Source organism: Pinus tabuliformis, chromosome 3_1 (assembly GCF_031772625.1).
Source record: "Pinus tabuliformis cultivar Carrire ecotype Pingquan chromosome 3_1, CPIR1, whole genome shotgun sequence".
In the NCBI taxonomy this organism is placed as follows: Eukaryota; Viridiplantae; Streptophyta; class Pinopsida; order Pinales; family Pinaceae; genus Pinus; species Pinus tabuliformis.
In genome coordinates, this window is record NC_142301.1 from 743,064,228 (window position 1) to 743,089,483 (window position 25,256).

General features: G+C 38.9%; 1 non-coding gene across 1 annotated transcript; it reads left to right on the forward strand.

The window, feature by feature from the left end:
• The first annotated feature begins 10,205 nt into the window (after positions 1-10,205).
• TRNAE-CUC (transfer RNA glutamic acid (anticodon CUC)) lies at positions 10,206-10,278 on the forward strand. The gene has a single exon. It is a non-coding gene; the product is annotated as a tRNA-Glu (tRNA).
• Positions 10,279-25,256: the final 14,978 nt, after the last annotated feature.

Below are 25,256 nucleotides of genomic sequence, written 5' to 3' on the forward strand. Positions count from 1 at the left end.
TAAAAATGTTTACGGGTGGAATCGCCCAAAACGATTTTTGGGTATTTTGGAATACATTTGTCCTAGCCTCCCTCCAAATTTTGAGGCTTAAAGCACATCCGATGCTACCAGAAATCAACAATCCTTAGCATGGAATATGCTCTAGTAATGCACCCTGCTAAAGCATCACCCTGACTCTGTAACATCTCCCTCTGTGCTGCTAATGTTCGACATCACTGCCCACCAACTACTATGTAAATGTTGCTTTTGTGTTGTTGCTAACTTTGCATGGTGTTGCCAATTGCATTTGCACTACAACTTTGCTCCAACTCCTATTGCTACCTTCTGTAACAACTGTGACAGAAAAACATCCAAATACTAAACCAATTGTGTTCAGTATGATGCATTTGTAGCTCGAGTTCTAACTGCTGCTAGCCTTTGCACTATCACTGAAGTCTCTACATTGTTGTTGACTCTGCTCTGTGCCAACCACACTTCTGCCAACACTAGCTCTGTGCTGCTCAATATCTAACTACTACTAGCCACTGCATTTTTTACTTTGGCACCTCATTGCACCACCTCACACTGGTTCATCCTGCTACTTCTGACTATGGGCTCTCGTAGCAAGGTCTTGATCCAAGAGGTGGACTCCTAAAGGATCTTTCCCATCTGTGGTTCTTTTGAATTACAATACTAGATCACCCCACCTCTCCTCTCCCATGGAGGTATCTGGGCAATCATGGCAAACTCCTCTTCAATCTTTGTGGTTGGAGCCTGCGGATCATGTTTCTCGTCCCTGTCCTTCTTCTTGAGAGGACATTGTGTAGTGTAGTAACAAAATTCACCACACTGGAAACATTTGATCTTTGAAACGTCCTTCTTTCGTCTTTGCTGCTTCTGTTGCCCCTTTGATGCAAGGGTTTCATTCTCCTCCTCCTCCTTGGGCTTCATCCCACTGTTGCCGCTACCATCAAGTTTTCACTTGACTAAGTCTTACCTCATCTCTTCCTGTTGAAGAACAACCCACATTCCTTCCCAATCTGGTAATTTCTCTCTGCCCAGGATACTCTGGATAAATACTTGCCATTCTTCTGAGATTGAATTTAGGGCCAGCCTCACCATTTCTATAGGCTGAGGTGATGACCCTACAACTGCCAACTCAACTGTGTCGCACTTGAAGACTACTCAACACTAGATCTGTTGTTGCACTGCTCCCTCCACCACTGACAAATCACAAACTAGAAATCTTACCTCTTTGTCAACTCACTCAGAGAGAGATTTTCCTCTAGAATGTTTCCCTCCTGGCCTGGACTACGCAATCACTCTGGGGATTTGATCTCTTGCCTAGGCAGTGCTTCGATCTCCCTCCTCCTCTTCAATGCCCAGCTCTTCTGATCTGCTCTCTTGCTTCACTTGCACTGTGATACCATGTGAAAATTTGGAATCCCCGAATCACTACTGCAGCAACTAATTATATTTCTCCTACTGAATCAAGTTATTTACAGTTTTATATGGTAAACAACAAAATAAATACAACTGCATCCTTCACAACTTAAATAATATGCAGAAACAAGAACTGAGCAAGAAAGAAATAGCACACACCACTGACACCATTGTTTTTGGACAAATGTCCTCAGAAAAAACCCAACGTGGGAAAACCGCTGCAATAATTGAGGGTTTGTATTATTATGTAGTATTTTTTTACTACAAATCTTCAAATGCCCAAACTGGCAATCCTATACAAAGATCTAACTGGACAAAAAGATAGTGAGATGATCTCACCCTATCACTAGGAAATCTAGCACTAATCTGCGCTGGAGATGAGCCTTTGTGTTGTCTTTACACAACCTCTATGTAGTACTGTGTCACACCCACGCAGCGACTGCGTCACTGTTGTTGGGATTGCGTTGCACCTCCTCCTCATCTGCTCCCTGGAAACTTCGACTCTCTATCCTCCCAGTCTCACACCCCAACTCTGACACTAGATCCCCACTGTTCCCCAACAGAAATACGGACTCCCTTTGAAGCTCTGTGCTACCACAACGTAGCTCTACACTGCCTTTGCATGGCCTAGAGCTACTTCTCTGGACTACTCTCTGCCCTCTCACCCTTGCGCTCTTTGGATCAGGAAAAATTCCTTCGGAAAATTGTCCCTGCCCCTCACTGCAAGAAATATCCTTGATCACCTTCTCTGGAAATTGTTGTGCTGCTCTCTTGAGAAAATCGATCTCTTATCTCTCACTTGATGTATTTTCCAAATGCCCATCGAAGTCCTTTGTATAATCTTCTCGTTGTCATAAACAACAACCCAAATTAGATTCTAATCAATGGTTCAGATCATTTTGATTTGATCCTCATCTTCTTCTAGAAGTTTCACCCCCTATTTAATTAATACCCATTAATTATTTTAATTTCCTAAGTTTAGACTTGAGCATCCATTAAAAATAATTAATTATTTTAATAACAATGTCTCCGCGTGGAATTTCCCAAAACAATTTCTAGGTATTCTAGAATACATGTGTCCTAGCCTCCCTACAAATTTTGAGGCTTAGAGCACATCTGATGCTACCAGAAATCAACACCAACATCTCCTCGGCCCTCTGAAATGACCCAAAGACAGTCTCCTTGCCTCGCTATTCTTGACCTCCACTTGTTGCAGCTAAAATAAAAATTATCCTCCCTCCAACGAGCTCTTGTTGGTTATGTGTGTTGCACAATGGATGTTGAAATGACTTACCTTCACCCTTTATTTATACACAACAAGGGGCTCCATAAAAAGTCATAATGAGGGGTTTCCAACAGTCATGAGCCTAAAACACCTTAGGCTGACCTACATACACACTTGCAAACCCATCATTAACCTTCAATAATTCATACCTCCTCAATGACAACTCGAAATCGAATGATTCTCATTGCATTAGAATCGTCTCACCGCTAGCTATTATCCTCATCCATCACATGTCGAAACTCATCACGGTTTTGTCCCAAACATCTATGGGTGCAAAACCAGATACTCGTGTTCCAAGCCCACAAGCCTACTTGTGGCGCTTTGACCTCCAACCCTCAAACACTAGGGTTTGGAATACTTCCCAATCTACACAAAAATCAATAGTATTACATAACATCATTAATACTTACAATGCAGCCTTAGGGTTATATATGAACAAAACTAAATCTCTTGTGATTTCCTGTCACACAAAGGAGCCTAGATGCAAGGAAATTTGTCAACTATTTGGAATTATTGTTGGAGCTAAAACAAAAATTATCCTCCCTCCAATGAGCTCTTGTTGGCTATGTGTGTTGCACAATGGATGTTGAAATGACTTAGCTTCACCCTTTATTTATACACAACAAAAGGGCTCCATAAAACGTCATAATGAGGGGGTTCCAACAGTCATGAGCCTAAAACACCTTAGGTCGACCTACATACACACTTGCAAACCCATCATTAACCCTTAATAATTCATACCTCCTCAACGACAACTCGAAATCGGATGATTCTTGTTGCATTAGAATCATCTCACAGATAGCTAGCATCCTCGTCCATCACATGTCCAAACTTGTCATGGTTTTGTCCCAAACATCTATGGGTGAAAAACCCCATACTCGTGTTCCAAGCCCACAAGCCTACTTGTGGCGCTTTGACCTTCAACCCTCGAACACTAGGGTTTGGAGTACTTCCCAATCTACACAAAAAATCAGTAGTATTACATAACATCATTAATACTTTCAATGCGGCTTGGGGGTCATATATGAACAAAACTAAATCTCTGGTGATTTCCAGTCACACAGAGGAGCCTAGATGTAGGTAAATTTGTCAACTATTTGGAATTATTGTTGTAACTCTCGATGAGGGATTTACTTACCTTGGTTTTCATCTCAAATCTAACAACTATGGCAACAAATATTAGGGCTAGCTGATTGACAGATTCAAAAAGAAATTTGTTAGATGGTCATACAAGTGGTTAACTGATCCATGAGGATCCTGGAGGATTGATCCAGGTGGATCTTCAAAAAGTACCAGTGGCATGGTAAAAGGCTCAAAACTCAAAGTGATAAATTTGATAAACTTAACATCAGATCGAAGTGTTCGTCATCTTGATTCCAATGGTGCGATAGACACTCAAATCTGAGTTCATACGAAAAAGTTAGAGCAAGTCAAAGTTTATGTTTGACTTGTCCACGTGGGAGACACCCAGTGAATGGGCAAGCGCCAAGTGGCAAGTTGCCATTGGTCCCACATATCGCATATCGCAGAAGAAGAGGTCACAGCCTAAGAGAATCGGCCCCAACAGTCCCCAGGTTGCAATTGCGATAATCACAATCGCAAATCTTAAGAGACAGTGGATAAGAATCGGCCCCAGCAGGATCCCAGTTGCAATTGCGATATCGCATATCTCGGATCGAGGGAGGAACAAGTGTTTAAGAATCGGCCCCCAGCAGAGCCAGGTTGCAATGTGATAAAATCACAATCACATATCGCAGCGGGAGCAGTCGAATGGAGTATCACCCCAACCTCTGTCGATTGTGATTTGCGATGGCACTTCAAACCCAATAATTTATGAACCATGCTTAATAATATTGTCAGGTCCCCTATTATTGCGGAACATTTGTATGCCAATTGGCTCTGCCGATTAAAATTTGAGATGGGGTTCCCAGACTCGATATCATATATGTTGTGTTCAATAGTCTGCCGGGTCCATTGTATCACAACGTGCTTGATATACGGGTTGGTCTGTCTGTCGATTGAAAAACGTTGATTCCCTACATTATTCCGCCAAGTTAAGCATTGAATACATGGATTCTTAGTAATATTCATCAGTTTGAGGTTCAAATGCGAAAACAGTTGGTATAAACTATGGTGAAAGGAGATTTTTCCATGTTTGTAAAGGTTATTGCCACATATCATGTGGGACCCCAGATTCTTGTACTAAGAAACAAACCTGCTTGCTTAACTTGGTCTATTGTTAGAACTGCCTGGGTATTGAGGATTTGCTGCCAGCACATATATATATATATATATATATATATATATATATATATATATATATATATATATATATATATATATATATATTTTTCCAGCTGGTTCACGGACCTTGGTCAGTTGATCCGCTACTCCAGGTTCGAGAAATCAGGGTGGACCCCACCCGAAGGGGGTCCACCCCTCGGTCACAACAGACCTAACCCCAAGAGCTTTCGGGTTTCGACCCTGTGACCTCCCATTGGCGAGGCCCCGACTTTGACCGATTGAGCTAACCCTTGGGGCTATATATATATATTTCATTGTTCGCATCGAAGAAGGGGAGCACTGGCCGATAGCTCAGAACATGGTACGCAACAGTAGACCCTGACCTGGCAGCAGGGACCTAAACCTCACCTTGAGCAGTAGGGAGGTTCTGAAAAGGTGCAGAAGGCTCGATTATCCAAATTGGGTGTTTCAATAGGCATTTTTGCACGATTTTTCGCCAAGAAGTTAGTGGTATTGTCTGCTACTAGAGCTGGGCTCTCCATTTGCTAGCTATCTTCTAGACTGGAGGTATAAATATGTTCATGTAAAAATTTACTTGTACTTCTCTCTTTCCATGCCATTCAATGAATGAAGGCCTCCACACTATTGAGCAAGTACCAGAGATGTAGTCCAAATTGGACGAACTCCGTAATCAAATCTCTGTGTCTTGATCTCATCTCTGATTATGTCTCTTTTGTCTTCATTTTATATGCTTATGTTCCATGGTTTTTAAATGCTTTGTTATATGTAATTATGATGCATCTATAAGCAAAAAAATTCATGGATCATTAACTATTGGAGGCAAGTTGACTCTCATCAAATCTGTTTTGCAGAACATCTTTGTCTTTTGGATGCAACTTTTTATGTTGCCCATGGAGATTTGTCGTAAATTGGATGCCATTATGACCAATTTCATTTGGTCAGGGACAGATTTAAAGGGCAAGCTCCACCTGGTGAGATGGAAAGTCATTGCCAGGCCAATTGATGAGGGTGGTTGGGGTATATTGGACACCCACTCTTTTAATAGAGCACTGATTGTTAAGAATTTGTGGAGGGCAGTGACAGAAGACAACATTTGGGGTCACCTCATCAGGGAGAAATATATGCAGGGAAGGCCATTTACTCTATGGCTCAGGGATGGGGCAAAGAGGACCAACATTTCCTCCTACATATGGCAGCCATGACAAAAGACAAACAATTAATGTTGGGCTTCATGAGATGGGAGGTGGGGGACGAAAGAGCAGTGGAGATTGGTCTAGATGCTCTGAAAGACTTTTAGGGTAACCATACACTATCGATTGACCTCATAACCACCTTGCACAACATGGGCATTCACCATTTTGCTCAGATAAGTAGGAAGAATGACAATACACCTCTGCTACAATCCTCGGTAAAGGCAGACGAGCTTGGCTTAATCAGTCAGAATGCTATTGAATGGGAGGTCTACCTCACACATCTTTTTGACGCTGACATCTCCATCCATGAAGGGGAAGATAGACTGTTGTGGGAGGGTAACATGAAGAAAGGCAAGCCAAGTGTCAAAGACATATACAACAAGCTTCCATTGGCAGAGCGAGATTTTGATAATAAAAATTGGTTCCAAGCCGCATGGAGATGGGTGATCCCATCCAAACTCATTTGCTTTTGCTGGTTGGCATTACATAATAGGGTTCTTACTTGGAATATTCTGAGGTGCAGGGGATTCCATGGCCCGGGCATTTCCCCCCTCTACTGGAATCACAATGAAGAGATTGACCACCTCTTGTTGCGTTGCCCCTTCGCTAAGAAGGTATGGGCAGGTGTACTGGACTGCCTGCATTTGGGTCCTCCAGGTCCGTAGCTCCGTAGCAAACTTTGCATTCCCGCCTTCATTTCTGGCTACAAAAATGTAATAAGTTTCATGCATTACCCTTCTACATCATTTGGTCTATTTGGCGCAGCAAAAACTTTTATATTTTTGACCAAAAACCGTTGGTGATTTGGGAGGTTATTATGAAGGCTGTTAATTATTTTTCAGAGATCAGTCCCATAAAGAGACAGATAAAGAAGAGAAAGATAACAATAAAGGAATTGAAGGGAAAATATCCAATTGGTCTTTTTGATGGGGCAAGCCAACGAAGGAGTTGTGGTTGTGGAGTAATCATCATTCTGGAACCTGGGAGACTTTATCACTTCTGGTGGAAGGGAGGACAAGGCACTAACAACAAAGCCGAGATCATCGCACTATGGAGCACTCTTCAGCTTGCAAAATGGCTAAGACAAACAAATTTACATTCATGGAGATGCAAAAAGCATCATAGACTGGGTTATCATACCCTTGGTTAGGGATCACACCTCTTTCAACCCTCTTATCCTCTCCAATTGGATGGGGCTGGCTAACAGCTTTCGGAACATAACTTACATGGACATCTACAAAGAGGAGAATCAAGTGACGGACCTCCTCTCAAAGAGGGTATTCACCCAGATCCAAGTAAGTCTTTTTTGGGCTTACCCACATGGCGAACTATTGAACTTCGGGTCCTTCTCCTCTATGTAGTGTTCATGCTCTATGGAAACGACATTCTGGGCTTATTTCAACTGTGTTACTCCTTGTAGAATTTGTAGAATTTATGTAATCGTTCCTGGATTTTATAATCAGTAGCTTCATCTTTTTGTAATTTTTGAACTGTGCTCTAGTGATGCAAAACTACTATATGTGGACATTTCTGTAACTCCCTCAGACATATATGATTGTAAAACGGTAGATCAAAGATGGAAATACCAACGAAAAGATTGAAGAATGTAAGAAAAGCTCTGAGAATGCAAAACTACTATATGTGGACATTTCTGTAACTCCCTCAGACATATATGATTGTAAAACGGTAGATCAAAGATGGAAATACCAACGAAAAGATTGAAGAATGTAAGAAAAGCTCTGAGAATGTACTCTCTTTTTTGATAATACGATTTCTTAAAAAAACAATTGATAATACGATTTCTTAAAAAAAACAATGAAATGTAAAGATCAAATTTTATTTGCCATCACCGATTTGATATTTGACATCTGGAAAATATCTGGAACGGAATGATTGCTCTAGCAATCCAGAGAGGTGTCCATATAATTAAAGTTGTCGGGATCTACTGGATTTTAATCGCAATTATAAGAGAACAACGCTGATATACTCTGTAGATGCCGTCTGCCGGTGGAAGGCAATTATCCTAACCGTTGGACTACTGACGCTCGGATAACATGTGATTAAACAACTTACTACTCCAAAATAAACAAACTCTAATCTCACAGTTAACACAATCTGGTTTTGCATTTCGTTGGTGCACTTGAAAATAGTAGTATTACTAATTTCCATTAGCGATGCAACATACAAACGGACGCCACACGCAAACGCGGCGAGACCGGTGACACGTTGATGTGTCTTTCGTTTCAGCAGTTACTAATAACATTAATTTACTTCATCTGTCTATGCAATTGTTAAAATTCAAACCCTAAATATCGCAAACGCAGATGCACATTAATGAAACAAACAAAGCCAACGATTCCACCCCAAGTCTGGTTTGATGTCTGGCTGAACTACTGCCTTCTTGGTCTCTGTTACTAGTAATTTGATGTAGTAAGTGCAACCCAGAGAAGACGGGTGCCGCGGCCTGCCTGGACGTTGCAAGTTATTTCCTCATCCCTAACGTGAAATTGACGTAAATCCGTGTATTAGGTACTGACCACACAGTTCTCCTATATATTTAACATAATTTAATAAAAAATTGGCGTGATTTATCAGAATAATATTTGTATAGAGAGATATTGAGGTCTCTCAAGTTTGCTATTCTGTCTATTCCATGTTATTGTTGTTGAAACCTTGGACTATGAAAATGTTCCACAAATTAGATCTCTGTTTCATGAGTTTGAAGACAGAAATTTTAAATTCTCATAGTTCGCTTTAATCAAAACCTTACCTATTTGAAGTCTTAATAAAAAATTGACCGACCTTATAAGAAATAAAATTTCCATAAAGAGATATTGAGACCGCTCAAGAATGGCCATTCTGTGTATTACATGTTATCGTTTTTGAAATATTTCCAATCAGAATTATGATTCATGAGTTTGAAGAAAGAAATTTTAAATTAACATAATTGACTTTAATCAAAACCTTACTTGGAGTCTTAATAAAAGATTGACATGACTAATCAGAAATAATATTTGCATTGAGAACATAGACAAAAGTATATCCTAAAGAAATAATAGCACGTGTCCAGAGAAAATAAATATCCCAGCGAATCCAAAATATTGAAATGGTTGTTGATACTCCAGACAAGTGTTTATAAGACCGCCGAAGACCTTGCAAGGAAAAAAGACCACGAAAAATTCCATCTTCATCACTAGTCGATATAGCCTGATCTGATATGTCCCCCTCCTGAAAACAGTGAATTAAATGTGCCCCGGACTTACAGACAGACCTTCCTTGGGCAGGGCATCAACAACTGAAATTTGAATTGAACTCCCTATTCACATAATTGAATGAAATCAAACAAAAGAGCTCCTTGATCTGAAGAATCCACTGCATCCAATAGTACATGTGTGGAGGGGCAAAAGATGAACCATTGTTGATCCAGTTTATGAGCCATTGTTGATCCAGTCTATAGGAACCTGTGAATCTCCAAATATGTTGGTGTCCTCTGATTTTGAGAGTTTGGCACAGTAGAGCAAACCCCATAAGGCGAGAAGCTCAGCTCAGTTCTGCTGTTAGTCCATTGTCCACCTCTCGAACAGAAATGAAAAATGCGATCCACAAATATATATATATATATATATATATATATATAAGCGCCACATCCACAGATGTTATTTTGGGTAGCACCTTCGAAGTATCCAGTCAGAAAGGTTGATCAAGAGCTTTTGTCCTTCAAAATCCTCTATGGCTTATTAACAGCAATTTTCCAATACTCCATAGTGGAACATGATATCCATGCATGATGTATGTGGAAACCGAATTTGGAGGTGAGGGATTACATTTTTGGAGTTGCTGTAAGGACATGGTAACACATTGAGTCAATAGCTGACAATGAATTAAACACTTCCGTTGCCACTTCATCATGGAATCCACACTTCAATTTATGAAAGACTCGAGACATCAGAATAACAATGCAATGCGAAGATATACAATAAAGATTCTATATTATATATCTGGAATACAATTCTTAAATTCCCATGTCCAACTCCAACAATTCCGTTGTAGTCTAGTTGGTTAGGATACTCGGCTCTCACCGGAGAGACCCGGGTTCAAGTCCCGGCAACGGAAGCAGTTTTGTTTTTGTTTCGGGATCTACTGGATGTTAAATATCTTTATCACAGAACAACGCCACAACGCTACAACGCTGAATGCTCTCCAGAAGAGTGTAATGAATTCTTGTACAGGAGAGAGTATAGAAATATCAAAAAGGAATACCTTGATAAGGGAAAAACGCTGAAATCCTCTGAATGACGTAAAATTATCAGTACAGTGCGTGTGATGAAATCTTGAAATATGAAAAGGAATCCATCTACTGGATTCTCAATATCTTGATATTGGGAACAGCGCTGAAATCCAACAAAGCAAACAATTAGAGATTTGCGTCTACTGGATTCTCAATAAATCTTGACGTTGGGAACAACGCTGAAATCCAACGAAAAGCAAACAATTAGAGATTTGCCGTTTGCCGGGAGTCGAACCCGGGTTCCAACCAATTATCCTAACCGTTCGACTACAAACGCTGTTACAATAAGCAATGACATAACTCATCTCTTTGCGTATTTTGATTTTGCGTTCTGTTCATGAATTTAAATAAATAAAAAATAAAATGATATTTTAAGGTCAGAAAACTAAATATGATAATAAAAATTCCATTAGCAATGCAGTACGCAAACACTAATACAATGACACCAGTCGCAGGCTGCTGTGCGTTTAATTGGTGTACTTGGTAATAATATTAAATTTCCGATTCTTATATCGACTCTCTTTCAGTAATTAAAATTCAACGCTAATACGGTAACACCAGTCACAGGTCATGTTCGTTTCATTGTGTCGTCAATAATAATATTAAATTTTCGTCTCCCTTTTCATATCGACTTTCTTAATTATTAAAATTCAAACCCTAAGGTCAAAGGCTTTTAGCTTCATTACGTTTTCCCAATTGTGTGTGTTATATTATATGGAGACATGTTGCGATTAGACTATTTGTGACATTTAATAAATAGTTGTATTTAGTTTTAAATTTTCCGGAAATTCTCATTTTAATTAAAAAATTTAAATATTTATTAGTCTATTTAGGACATTTATTAAATAGTTAATTTAGTTTTAATTTCTTTTGGAAAAAATAAAAAATTTAAATATCTATTAGTTAATTTGCGACATTTATTAAATAGTTGTATTTAGTTTTAACTTCTCTCGAAATTCTCATTCGAGTTGAAAAAAAAAATTTTAAACCTTAAATATCGTAAACTCTAAGCTCATTAATGAAACAAAGATTCCACTCCTACTCTGCTCTGGAATGAAAAAACAAAAAACCTTAAATATTGTTAAACTCTAAGCTTATTAACGAAACAGAGATACCCAAAGATTCCAATCCTACTCTGGTCCGATGGCTAGTGAATCTATTGTCTCCTTGTTTTTTGTCACTCCTACTCTCGTTGGATCGCTAGTGAATCTATTGTCTCCTTGTTTTTTTTGTCATTGGTAATGTCACTAGTGAGTGGCCTTACCTGGATGTTGCAATTTATTCTCACATCGACATTCTGAAATGGATAATTTTAAGGTCAGTTACTTACATCAATGTTGTTTTTTTTGTAGGCTGAAATTTTTAATGATTAGCTAGGAAAAGCATACATCAATCAGTGTTTCATCGCGGTTTGCAGCTAAGGACACCACCAACGACAAAAAAGTAATTCATTTGCCTAAAATAGTACATATTAACTACATAAACTAAAGCTTGACAAAGTTTCTTCATGAAATACAAGATAAAATGTGAACAGAATTGAAAAGAAAGAGATGTAGCTCTCAGGTGTGGCCTGCACCTGGAGACTACACTCACCAAAAACAGAGAGATCACTCTCGTACGCTCTATTATTCAACAATGAAAGATTACATCATTAATTACAATACTAGGAATTAGGAAGTTGCACCCAAACCCCTAAACTTTAGGAACTAATCCTAAACTAGGGAGAGCGTTACAACAATGTAACCATTTTCTCCATTAATATAAAATAATATTAATTATTTTTAACTCCCCCCCTTAATGGAGAAAGGGTTCTCCTGGACTCCTAACAACTTTCTAAACAATTCAAATTTCACTCGTGCAAGAGGCTTTGTGAAAAAATCAGCCACATTGTCACAAGTTTTACAATATACAACAGCAATTTATTTAGACTGTATTTTCTCTCTAACAAAATGGAACTGAGTGTCTATATGTTTGGTGTTTTTGTGAAACACTGGATTGTATGCTAATTTAATGGTGCTCTGGTTGTCGCTTTTGATGGAAGTGGGATTCTTCTGTTCTTTTCCTGCATCTTTGAGAAGCCTTCTCAACCAGATCGCTTCACACGTTGCTGCACACAATGCTTGATACTCAGCTTCACATGAAGACAAGGCTACAGTACTCTTCTTCTTGCTGCTCCAAGCTATGACCCTGGAACCTGTGTTGAATGCATAACCTATGATGGACCTCCGATCATCCTGGTTACCTGCCCAGTCTGAGTCTGAAAAACCTACTAGAGTAACATCAAATACATCAGTGTATAAAATACCATAATTAACAGTACCACAAAGATACCTCAACACGCTCTTTGCTGCTATCCAGTGACTTTCAAGCGGTTTCGACATAAATTGGCTCAATACACTAACAGAGTATGCCAAGTCAAGTCTGGTTGTTGTAAGATATATTAGGCTGCCAACCAGTTGTCTGTACATTGTGGCATCAACCTCCTTAGTGCCATCATCACTGTTCAATTTCAGATTCTGCTGCAAAGGTGTCGCTGCTGCTCTACACTGATCCATACCAAACTTTTCCAACAGATTTCTAGCATACTTCCCTTGGGTAAGAAAAGTTTGCCCAGTATCTCTGAATACTTCTAATCCCAGACAATAGTGAAGGCTTCCGAGATCCTTCATCTCAAAAACTTGTGCCATAAGCCTTTTGATTCCTTTGATTAAATCATCTGCATTTCCTGTTATAATCATGTCGTCCACATACAAAGAAATCAAAATAATTTGCCCCTGATTATTGTACTTGGTATACAAATTTGGGTCATTTAAACTTCTATGGAAACCATACTCTACAAAGAAAGAATCAACCTTTTCGTACCAAGACCTGGGTGCTTGCTTTAAACCATATAAAGCCTTTTTCAATCTGCAAACAAGATGTTCTTGCCCCTGCGTTACATATCCTTCTGGTTGTACTAAGTAAATTTCCTCTTTTAAATCACCATTTAAAAATGCAGATTTAACATCAAGCTGGTGTAATTCCCAATTACATTTAGTAGCTAAAGCAATAAGCATTCTGATTGTGTTTAGCTTTGCTACAGGTGCAAAAGTATCATCAAAATATATACCTTCCTGCTGTGAATATGCTTTTGCAACCAGCCTAACTTTTAACTTATCTATACTTCCGTCTGCATTCATTTTTGGTTTAAACAGCCATTTGCATCCTATGGGTGTTTTATTCTTAGGCAGTTCAACTAAATCCCAAGTATCATTTCTAAGAATTGATTCCATTTCTTCATTCATTGCAACTCTCCATTCCTTAAATTGACTAGCTTCTTTATAAGTAGAGGGTTCTACAATGTTCAAAACCTTTGACATCAAAGCATAGTTTCTCAATTTTAATGGTAATTGAGTCTTCCTACCTGACCTCCTTGGTAGGGGACTTACCTCAAATTTGTTTTCTTCTGCTGGGCTTGCATTATCACCTTCTTGTTGTTCTTCTTTTTTCTCTTCTTTTTGCTCCTGCTCTCTTTCATCTTCGCTGCTTTCCTCCAACAACAATGGAATGTGCCAATCATCACCAACGTCATCTTTCCCTTCTTGTATCTGTTCATGAAGCACTACATCCCTACTTGCAAGTGTCTTACGAGACTCGGGATTGAACAATTTATATGCTTTAAATTCTATGCCATAACCAACAAAGATGCATTTCACAGCTTTAGGATCTAATTTCTTCCTATCAGCTTTGGGTATATGGGCAAATGCTTTTGACCCAAATACTCTTAGATAGTTTACTGCTGGTTTAAATCCATATAGAGCTTCAAAAGGGGTTTTGAAGCCAAGATACCTAGTAGGACTTCTGTTCTTCAAATATACAGCAGTATTAATAGCCTCTGCCCAAAAGCTATTAGAAAGACCCTTACCTTGTAACATGCTCCTTGCGCACTCCACCAAGGTTCTGTTTTTGCGCTCTGCAACTCCATTCTGCTGTGGTGTGTGTGGCACTGTATACTGTTGAACAATCCCATGAGATTTGCAGAATTTCATGAATTCCTTTAGCTTGTATTCTCCCCCTTGGTCAGATCGGAGAATTTTTATGCTTTTACCAAACTGCTTTTCCACAAAGGTTTTAAATTCTATAAAACACTGGAAAGTCTGACTTTTCTTGTTCAAAAAATAAACCCATGAATATCTAGTGCAGTCATCAGTAAATAACAAAAATTAGTATGCACCTCCTAGCGACCTTGTTTGTAAAGGTCCACATACATCAGTGTGCACTAGTTCTAAAATCTCTATTTCCTTCCTCCTATCATGCACAGGAAACTGTTCTCTATGCATTTTTCCTAAGGCACAACCATCACAATTTAACTGAACATTACGAAAGATAGGGAGTCCCTCAACCATACCTTTCTTCTGCAATAACATGAGGTCCTGCAAATTCAAATGACCGAACCTCTGATGCCAGAGTTGTTCGGCTGTCGATCCTCCTGCAACCATGGCTTGTTTTGGTATGCTTTTTGCATCCAGTCTGTATAGGCTCCCAACTCGCATGCCTGTTGCAACTATTTCATTCCTGTTGTTCTTGTTGTTCTTCTTTTTTCTCTTCTTTCTGCTCTTCTTTCTGCTCCTGCTCTCTTTCATCTTCGCTGCTTTCCTCCAACAACAATGGAATGTGCCAATCATCACCAACGTCATCTTTCCCTTCTTGTACCTGTTCATGAAACACTACATCCCTGATTGCAAATGTCTTACGAGACTCAGGATTGAACAATTTATATGCTTTAAATTCTGTGCCATAACCAACAAAGATGCATTTCACAACTTTGGGATCTAATTTCTTCCTATCAGCTTTGGGTATATGGGCAAATGCTTTTGACCCAAATACTCTTAGATGGTTTACTGCTGGTTTAAATCCATATAGAGCTTAAAAATGGGTTTTGAAGCCAAGATACCTGGTAGGACTTCTATTCTTCAAATATACAACAGTATTAATAGCCTCTACCCAAAAGCTATTAGAAAGACCCTTACCTTGTAACATGCTCCTTGCGCACTCCACCAAGGTTCTGTTTTTGCGCTCTGCAACTCCATTCTGTTGTGGTGTGTCTGGCACTGTATATTGCTGAACAATCCCATGAGATTTGCAGAATTTCATGAATTCCTTTAGCTTGTATTCTCCCCCTTGGTCAGATCGGAGAATTTTTATGCTTTTACCAAACTGCTTTTCCACCAAGGTTTTAAATTCTATAAAACACTGGAAAGTCTGATTTTTCTTGTTCAAAAAATAAACCCATGAATATCTAGTGCAGTCATCAGTAAATAAAAAAAAATAGTATGCACCTCCTAGCGACCTTGTTTGCATAAGTCCGCATACATCAGTGTGCACTAGTTCTAAAATCTTTGTTTCCTTCCTCCTATCATGCACAAGAAACTGTTCTCTATGCATTTTTCCTAAGGCACAACCATCACAATTTAACTGAACATTACGAAAGATAGGGAGTCCCTCGACCATACCTTTCTTCTGCAATAACATGAGGTCCTACAAATTCAAATGACCGAACCTCTGATGCCAGAGTTGTTCGGCTGTCGATCCTCCTGCAACCATGATGGCTGTTTTGGTATGCTTTTTGCATCCAGTCTGTATAGGCTCCCAACTCGCATGCCTGTTGCAACTATTTCATTCCTGCAATCCTTTATCACACAATGAGTCTTGAAGAACTCAACTTGCATATCTTGGTCAGCCATCATGGATACAGATATCAGATTTTTTTTAATTCTAGGTACATATAAAACATTTGTAAGGTGACTAATTTTTCCATTTGGTAACTTAACTGAAATCACCCCATGACCTTTAATCTCATATCCACTATCATCTCCTAGATATATTTTTGATCCATTTATACTTTCTTCAAGACTATCAAAAAATTCCTTTTTACCTGTCATGTGAGAGGATGCTCCGGAATCGACATACCAAATGTCTTATTCATTATGCTGAAAGGGCACAGTTGACTGTGAACAATCGAAATTCATGACTGAAGTCTTCTTCTTCAGCAAAGTATCCTCTGTGCTTTGCATTTTCCTGCCTTCTCTTTGCATCATCAGCCTGCTTCTTATAACATTCTCTCTGTATATGACCTGTCTTTCCACAATAATAACATTTCTTTTCAGAATGATTTGCAAGCATGCCTTTATGAGAATGCAGATTCGTATGTGATGTTCCTCCTTTCTGCTTTGGTTGCTGCTGTGACTGCCTTCCTTTGGATGATCGTCGTTTCGCCATCAGCGCAAGATCATCACTCTGGGGGTTCAAGTTTTGTCGTCGCTCCTCCTCTTGCTGCAAGATCCCAGTGAGATCATCAAATGAGGGTGCTTTCTCCCTTGCCGACACTCCAGTGATGAACGTTTGAAAATCATCTCGCATCCCGTTCATTGTGATTGCAACAAGATCTTCATCAGACACCGCCACTCCTATGGCCACCAATCCGTCTTTCACATCTTTAATTCGCGCAACAAATGCAGTAGCAGTCTCCCTCTCGTCCATCCTCATTGAAAATAGCTTGCTTTTAAGTGCCAAGACTCTGCTCGTATTATGGGTCTCATACAAACTTTTGATTTTCGTCCAGATGTCCGCGGACGTTTTACAGTCTCTAATGTGCGCAATAACATTGTCTTTCACAGACATCTTCAACAAGACTTTGGCCTTGTTCTCTCGTTTTTCCCAATCTTTCTCCTATGGCCCTCCATTTGGCTTCTGTTCATCGCCTGTAACTATGGACCAAGCATTCGCACCCTCGAGCAAGGTCTGGATCTTAAACTTCCAATTTGTGAAGTTAGATCCATTAAGTTTACCAGACTCGTTAAGGTAAGATTCCATCGTATTACTCATTCTGAATCTACCCAACAACAAAAAAATAATACCTGTCAGATCGATCTGTCACCTCTGGATCCGATCTACAGTGTCTGGCAATCCCACTCCAATGAGCAAATTCGGCGTCTCCAATACAGCCGAAGATCCGATTTGATCAAAAATTGATCTGATCTGCCTCTCCCGAATAGATCTGCAACTTCGCCGATCTACACCCCTTGCAAACCGCCAAACGAAGTTGAGGCTTTCCGCAGATCCCCTTGAAGGAAGATTGGCGCGTCCTCAATCAGCGTGCGAAAAATCCTCTTAGTGTTGGCGCGATCCCGAGCGAAAAATCTGCGCCAATTAAAAATCGGTTAGAGTATTTTTTGCTGGTGCGATTTCTTACCTTAATTTCCGCGCCAATTGGACGTTCTGGCGCTCTGGCGCGATTTCCTCCTTAAATTTCGCACCAATTGGATGTTCTGTCGCTGCTCTGGCACAATTAATCCCAACAAATCTGTGCTAATTCCCCCCCTTCTGGAGCTTCTGTCAGCGCACAAAGCGTGCCAATATCCTCTCCACTCAGAAAAAAAATAAAAATAAATAAATAAATAAATAAAAATAAAAAATAAAAATAAAAAATAAAATAAAATAAAATATCTGAGTCCGAGCCAGGTGTTCTGCAGTCCACCTGCTCAATTGAGCACAGAGCTCTTGTGTACACGCAGCCACAAAGGCCCTTCAAGCCACAGGCAATTCTGCCACACAGGTAAGCTAGCTACAAAGACACTTCAGCCACAAGGTGACAAAAGATCAGGCTCACCCAACCTGAGCTCTGATACCAAGATAAAATGTGAACAAAATTGAAAAGAAAGAGATGTAGCTCTCATGTGTGGCCTGCACCTGGAGACTACACTCATCAAAAACAGAGAGATCACTCTCATACACTCTATTATTCAACAATGAAAGATTACATCATTAAATACAATACTAGGAATTAGGGAGTTGCACCCAAACCCCTAAACTTTAGGAACTAATCCTAAACTAGGGAGAACGTTACAACAATGTAACCATTTTCTCCATTAATATAAAATAATATTAATTATTTTTAACTATACAATTATAGCAAAAAGATATGCAATGCTGACTAGAGCAAAATGGTAGGTACTCTGCCTATGATTAGTAATAGTTGTAGGAGTGCAAACCATAGCAAGATGTCGTTCACTGTGAAAGAAACAATAGTGATGTCTAGGTTGAAGTTGATACATCTATAGGAGCATTAAGGGTGCGCAGGGAGGTTGTACCCTTCCCCTTGTGAAGCAAAGCTTCAATTTTAGCGAGCCTCATAGCCATATCTTTGTGTTCCAATGACACCTATATATTTTAAGCCTTGATGACATTGATTTGGAGGGAGGTTTTGCTCTTGTTGTCTTCTTTGTCTTCGAGGCTTTACCAATGAGAGTTTCGAGGTCCCAATGAAGTTCTATGCAAAAATATTGATTTTGTTGGCAACAAGTGTGGCTAGGATCCGATATCCATTTTGCAGCTTGTGAGATGATGTTGTCATTTGTGTTAGCTTCTCACTCATGCATAGATTCAATTGATATTTGATTAATTCTATGTTCTATATGTTCACGTGCATCCTTACTATATCTAGAAATATGATGTAGAATTGCAATTGCTCAAGAGACACAATTCTACTCTATTGTTTTGCAGACATTAATTCACAATTTAGAACAACAATCTCAGACATGCAATGAGAAATAACACACATGCACAATATTTTTGTAAAGGAAAGCAACTGCTAAAAACCCCTTAAGCCCACTTCCATTAAATCAAAGGAATAAAGATGTACTACAATTGCTAGCTCTGGCTGAGCTCACCCTACAAGTGAATAACCTATTTCTCTGCTCAATGAGAAGCTCTCAACCAAACTTAGTCAATTTATGCCTTAGCTTGAGCCCCTACTTCTTTGCGCAAACCACGAGCATTTAGGCCCCTATTATTTAGGAATTTACCTCCAATTGATTGCACAATTCTCAAGGTTGATCATCTGACTACATGCAACATCTATACACTTAAGACTAGTCTACAAATGATGTTACACTGCCTTGGAATCTCCACCGCAGGGGGGGAACTCGAATTCTTTGCATGCACTAGCTATTTTGGGTTGGTTGATCAGTTAACTGGATGATCACTAAATTACATTGTTGTTCCACTACACAACTGACCGTCCACTAGTTCCTCCAACTATTAGAACTAGTTTAACTAAATACAACTTGAAATAACTGACCTTGATTGCTACAAAATTGGCAATCACGCATGCTTAACTAAGCTAACAAAGTAACAAGAGCCATGTCATACAAGTTAACTGCATCCAAGTTCTGTGATGAGGTGGAAATTCAAATTTTCTCAATTTGACCAACGCAAAATCAAATTGAGACTTTCTTGTTGCACTTCTCAACACCATAGCGATGCGTTGTGGATTGTGCTAAAAAAATGGTCACAGGGGTTTGCCCTCCCTCTACCAACAAATCCACATCTACAATGCATTTATTGGTGAGGCATGGCAGGAGATAACCAAAGGATGATTTCAACAAGGACCACAAAGGAGCAAGAGTAAACAAGAGTAGGAAAGTGTAATAACATTGATGGTTGGAGCGAGGCACTGCTAAGAGGCTAATAGTGTCAGTGTTGTGTGAGAGTACTTGGTTGTAGGAGAAGGGCAAGATACATGCCAATGCAATGGAAGTAAGGTGAAGTGTAACAACCCAACAAGTGACACCTGAGTTCTGTGAGAGACCCAAGAACAACTAGGCACAATAATAGAGGGCTCCCATTGTAGAATTCGACTAGAAACCACATATAACCAGAGCAGGGTGGCATAAAAATTGAAGAAAGTTACGGTGCTTGAGCTCAAAGAGAAGATAATATATTAATTAATTCCTAGTAAACAAATTACCATAACAACAAGTTTCAAAATGGATCTGAGTGTGATTGAGGATGACAACACATGTTATGAAGTGGGGTAGTTGTTGACCCTATGCTAGAGCTGAGGTCCTCTTAATGCTAAGAGTAGCCTTCAATTACATTGCCAAAGTGAATTTTGTGCAACAGCATGAGGTTCCCCATAGCCATAATACAACAAGAAAGTCCATCAACAAGCGAGAGTGCAACATATTTGAACTTAGGGGAGGTCAGGTCAAGAGGACCTGGACTTATCCCTCTCGTAAAAATGGAGGTAACCATATTGAGGTTGCTTTTGGGCAACTTAGGATGTGCAGTAATTCAAAGGAGTACCATGATTAATTGCGATTAATGTTGTGTGCCAAATGGAGGGTAGACTAGCCCTACCTTACCCCTCGACGAAGTGAGGTGACGGTTGAGGGCCAAGCCTCCCCACCCCCCATCACATCTTTTGCAGTGAACCACCCCAATCGAGGGACACTTACATTAATGTTATTACAATTACTAATTCTTTTGTATTTTAAATATATTAAAACTTATGTAATACTTTTATATTTATTTATTTTTATTTTGACTATTTAACTATTAAAGTAGCATAGATTCATTTTAATTCAAGATTTACAGAGTGTAGAGAGATCAAATCTTTCAAGATGTAAATTTCTTTGAGTGTAAAATTTGAGGAAACGTTTGCACTTCAATAAATTTGATTACTCTTTATTATTTAAACCTATATAAATTTAACATCTCTATAGAAATATTCTTATTTTTAATTTTCTTAAAACCATGATAATATATAGAATTTGTAAGAATGAGAATTTATATCAATTTGAAATTATGTGCTTAGAATGCAACAGGTCCATTAGCTTTACATAGCCATTTCTACATATCATCTTCAGTCCTTTTAGTTATCATATCGTCAAAGTTTTCTAGAGTAGCTCGATACAAATTAACAAAATATGGGGGGGTGTAGGTATACACCTTACAAAATGAGCCCCTACAAACCAAAATTTACTTTCTAGATTCTAAACCACAAATTAATTTTGCAACTAGACCTTATTTGGATGAGTAGGTTCATTCATGAATGGAAACTTTGCAACTAATGATGCACTTGTGCTACCAGAGTTGTTTAAATGATTTTCCAAATTGGAGACTTGTAAAGTCACTTCTTCTATGTTCCTTCTAAGCGCATCCATCTTGTCACCTTGCCTCCTTGTTTTTGTCTCCACCTTTAACACTTTGTCCATATAGGAAATTGATTCCTTCTTGTTAATATGTTTCAATTGAATGTGATGAGATCCAATTGAAAAGATTCAAGCCTCTGTAGTGGTTGAGTCAACTGAACCTCGTGTGGACAACCAATGTCAACAAACTCAATGCTACACTTTAGTACCACCTCCTAATCACGTACAAGACAACTGTTGAGCTCCCAAAACCATAAAGTCGTAGGGATGTGAATTGATCCTCCCCTACCTGATACCCCAATCAACCTTTACGCAATCCTCATCAACCTTCATTGAAAATAATTGCAGGTGCTTCTAAGTTTGTCCACAAACTTTGCTTGTTGTAACCACCTCCAACAATAGAGCAGGATTGAGAAATCTTGTTTCCTCCAACCAGAGTTTAACCCTTCATTGAATTGCTTGAATGGATACAGTCTCAGTTAGGGATGCACCCCAACCAAACCTCAATTCCATTCTACGAATGATGGGGTCTACTTTCACCATGAAATTCACTTGTATCCAAACTAAATCTTCCCACCAAGGCTTCTCAAGAAGCTTCTTGGGCCAAGTATGGTTGGAATCATACGAGTAAACATGGTTGGCCCGAGATTGAGCCCAACACAAAGAGAAACATAATGATTGAGGAAAAACCAAACTTCTTATATTGTCATTCACACCAACTGATACTGCAGTCGAATTCATTAAACCACTTCAATGACCATACTCCCCTTAAAGGTCACTGGTCACCCTTTCCAAAGCTTTGAACTGATTCAAATAAACATGCCAAAGAATGGAAGGAAGTAATTTCCTAGACATCTTACCAGACTCCAAATCATTTCCTCTAGCTTGGTCCAATACGAATAGGAAGAAGTTACTTTCCCTATTATGCAAAACTACCACACTCGAATCGAACGTAATTTGCACAATTATGAGGGGATGGAAATGGTTGTTTCCACTTTAAGAAAAGGATAACCAGGCGCTTGTGAGGGAATGGAGGTGACTTCCATATCCCATCCATCCCACTTACCACCAAACTTCTCTATATTATGATTTAACCTGTGAGATTTAACCTTCAGCATTGTAATGTATTGAATGTAAAAGGTATTGGAAACCTTTGCATGTTGCACTTCACAAGGGGCGACCATGTTGGATTTGAATCCCCTCTTTCCTCCTTTGGATTAATCTTGCATGCCTCCCCCAACCTTAGGGGGTTAACTATTATTCTTATTATCATTGAATCTATTGGATATTTGATGGTCAACTGCGACCATTAACTTTTAACATGCCCATTCTTAATTGACATCCTTCATTGGCACAATTTTCAACTGTTTTATTGAGATCCTTGAGTACATGATAATATATTATGGATTCCAACTGTTGAAGAATCAAGGGCAATAAGGTGTAGTGTGATTCTTGACTTGATAACAATTTGTGGAGTAATTTTACTTTTTCTTGTTAGCTTAATCTTCTTCTTATTATTATTAATGCATGTGTGTGTACTTCATCAAAATACTACCAAATCATAAGAACAAGAACACAAGATGTTGGCTCTCTGCCAGGGCCAAAACCTCTTCTCCTGAGAGGAAAACACTTTGGTAAATTTCTCTTATTGAAAATTGTTATTGATCAATGCCAAACCCTAGACCCCTAACCAAAATATCCTCAAAGCACAAGTCAAGTCCTTCCTCCTTCCTACACTTTGTTCCCCGACACTTCATCCTCCTTTCGGCACTTCGTTCTTCTTTACACTGTTAATAGATTTTGTTGTACTTGCTCTAGAATAGACACTTATCCTTGATCTTTGATGATACCCTTTCACATGGATGATGTCTTCCTTTTCTTCACCAACAAACGAACTTCTATGACAGTAATACATACCTCATCTTTATTCTCCTTTGATCATCTTATCTTCAATTGATTGTCCATGGTGTGGCCCTTCTCGCTTCATATTAACTTGCTTGCTTATCATCCTTTTTCTTGAATCCCATGAATGGGACTCCCAATGAGACATCTGCTTTTGTTTATGAATCTTCTTTTGAAGAGGATCTTGAAGAACCTTACCCTGCAAATGTTTCTTTCTTTTGATGATGGAGGTCTTCTAAGATTCTTAATCATGATCAATTTTCTTTCATTATGGATCAGGTCCAATACTAGGTATGCTCCATATACATGAATGCTCAAGATATACATGTATGCTCCCTATACATGAATATCTTGAGCTACATCTACCATGCTCCTATATTCTAAGAAATATACCTAACCATGCATTTTGTTCTATTTATAAATGCTCCTTCTACATGAGTATTTTGAACTCTATGTACTCCATGCTTCTAGATTCTAGAAGATGTTTCTAGCAATGCAATTTTATTCTATTCCTACATGCTCATATACTACTCAAAACTTTGAAAGAAGACTTTAAGTAAAGAAGTAGACTCTTCACAGTAGAGATCCGGAGGACCTTCCTTCTTTTTCTTCTTGTATTCTTCTTTCATTTCTTGAGTTATGTGAGCTTCTTCCCTTTTTCTTTTGCTATTGTTGTGTCCCTCTTAAGTTTTGGACAATTCCTTTTGTAGTGTCCATATTTTTGGCATCCAAAGCTTTGGATTTTGGACATATCTCTATTGTTTGTTCTTCATGGACCAAATTTGCCAAAATTTTCCTCTCTCTTAGCCATGGTAGAAAATGATTGCTCCTTTGATCCCACACCTTCCTTTGCTTTGAGTTTTGTTTCCTCTATCTTGCATAGAGACCACATTTCACTTAGTGGGGTGGCTTCCTTCTTAGCATATATGCTTGATGTGAAGTTGCCCCAATCCCCAGGTAGAGAATTGAGTACTACAATTGTCATTTCCCTGTCGAACATGACTTCCCCTAACTCTTGAAGTTGATCCCTCATTTCAGATATTTTCATGAAATAGGGAGCTATTCCTTCCTTTGTTATCTTCATTTTGTACAATTCATTTCATAGAGATATCACTTCTCCAACTGTGGTTACCGAGAATAGCTCTACTAGTTTATCATAGATTTCTTTTAATGTTTCAAGCTTGGATACATAAGGAATGAGAGCGTCCTTGATAGGTTCTATTAGAATCCTTCGAGCTCTTGTCTCATCCTTATTGTACGTGGCCAAGGCTTGAGTTTGTTCCTTAGCAGGAATAATGATATTCCATTTGGTGTGTTCTAGAAGTTCATTCTCCTTAAGAAGTAAATTAGTCCTCTTCTTCCATGCAAGAAAGTTATTGGTACCTACAAATTTGTTGTTTTCCCTGCAAAAAGACACTGATGTATATTTAGAAGGGGGCATATAATTAATTCATAGATTTTGAGATGTAGTGGACTTGCTTTCTCCTTGAAGACTTGTTGGCTTGCCGTCCTTATATCTCGATGTTCTTCAAGTTGCTTTCTCCGAGTGGACTTGCTTGATGATGAGATTTTCTTGATGGCTTGTAGATGATGTAGGGGTCCTTCTTTGATTTTCTCTTCTTGAAGGTGCCTTTATACAAGACTCTTCTTATTGCTTTGTAGTCTTGAGATGGTAGACCTTCCTATCCTTGAAGTGATTGAGACTTCTTGGCTTGATGCTTCAACTTTTGTAGATGTCCTTCCTTGATGAGTGTTCTTGAGATGCCTTTTCCTTGATGTGACACCTTAGCTTTGATACCATGTTGAAGAATCAAGGGCAATAAGGTGTAGTGTGATTCTTCTTGACTTGATAACAATTTGTGGAGTCTTTTTACTTTTTCTTGTTAGCTTAATCTTTTTCTTAATATTATTAATGCATGTGTGTGTAC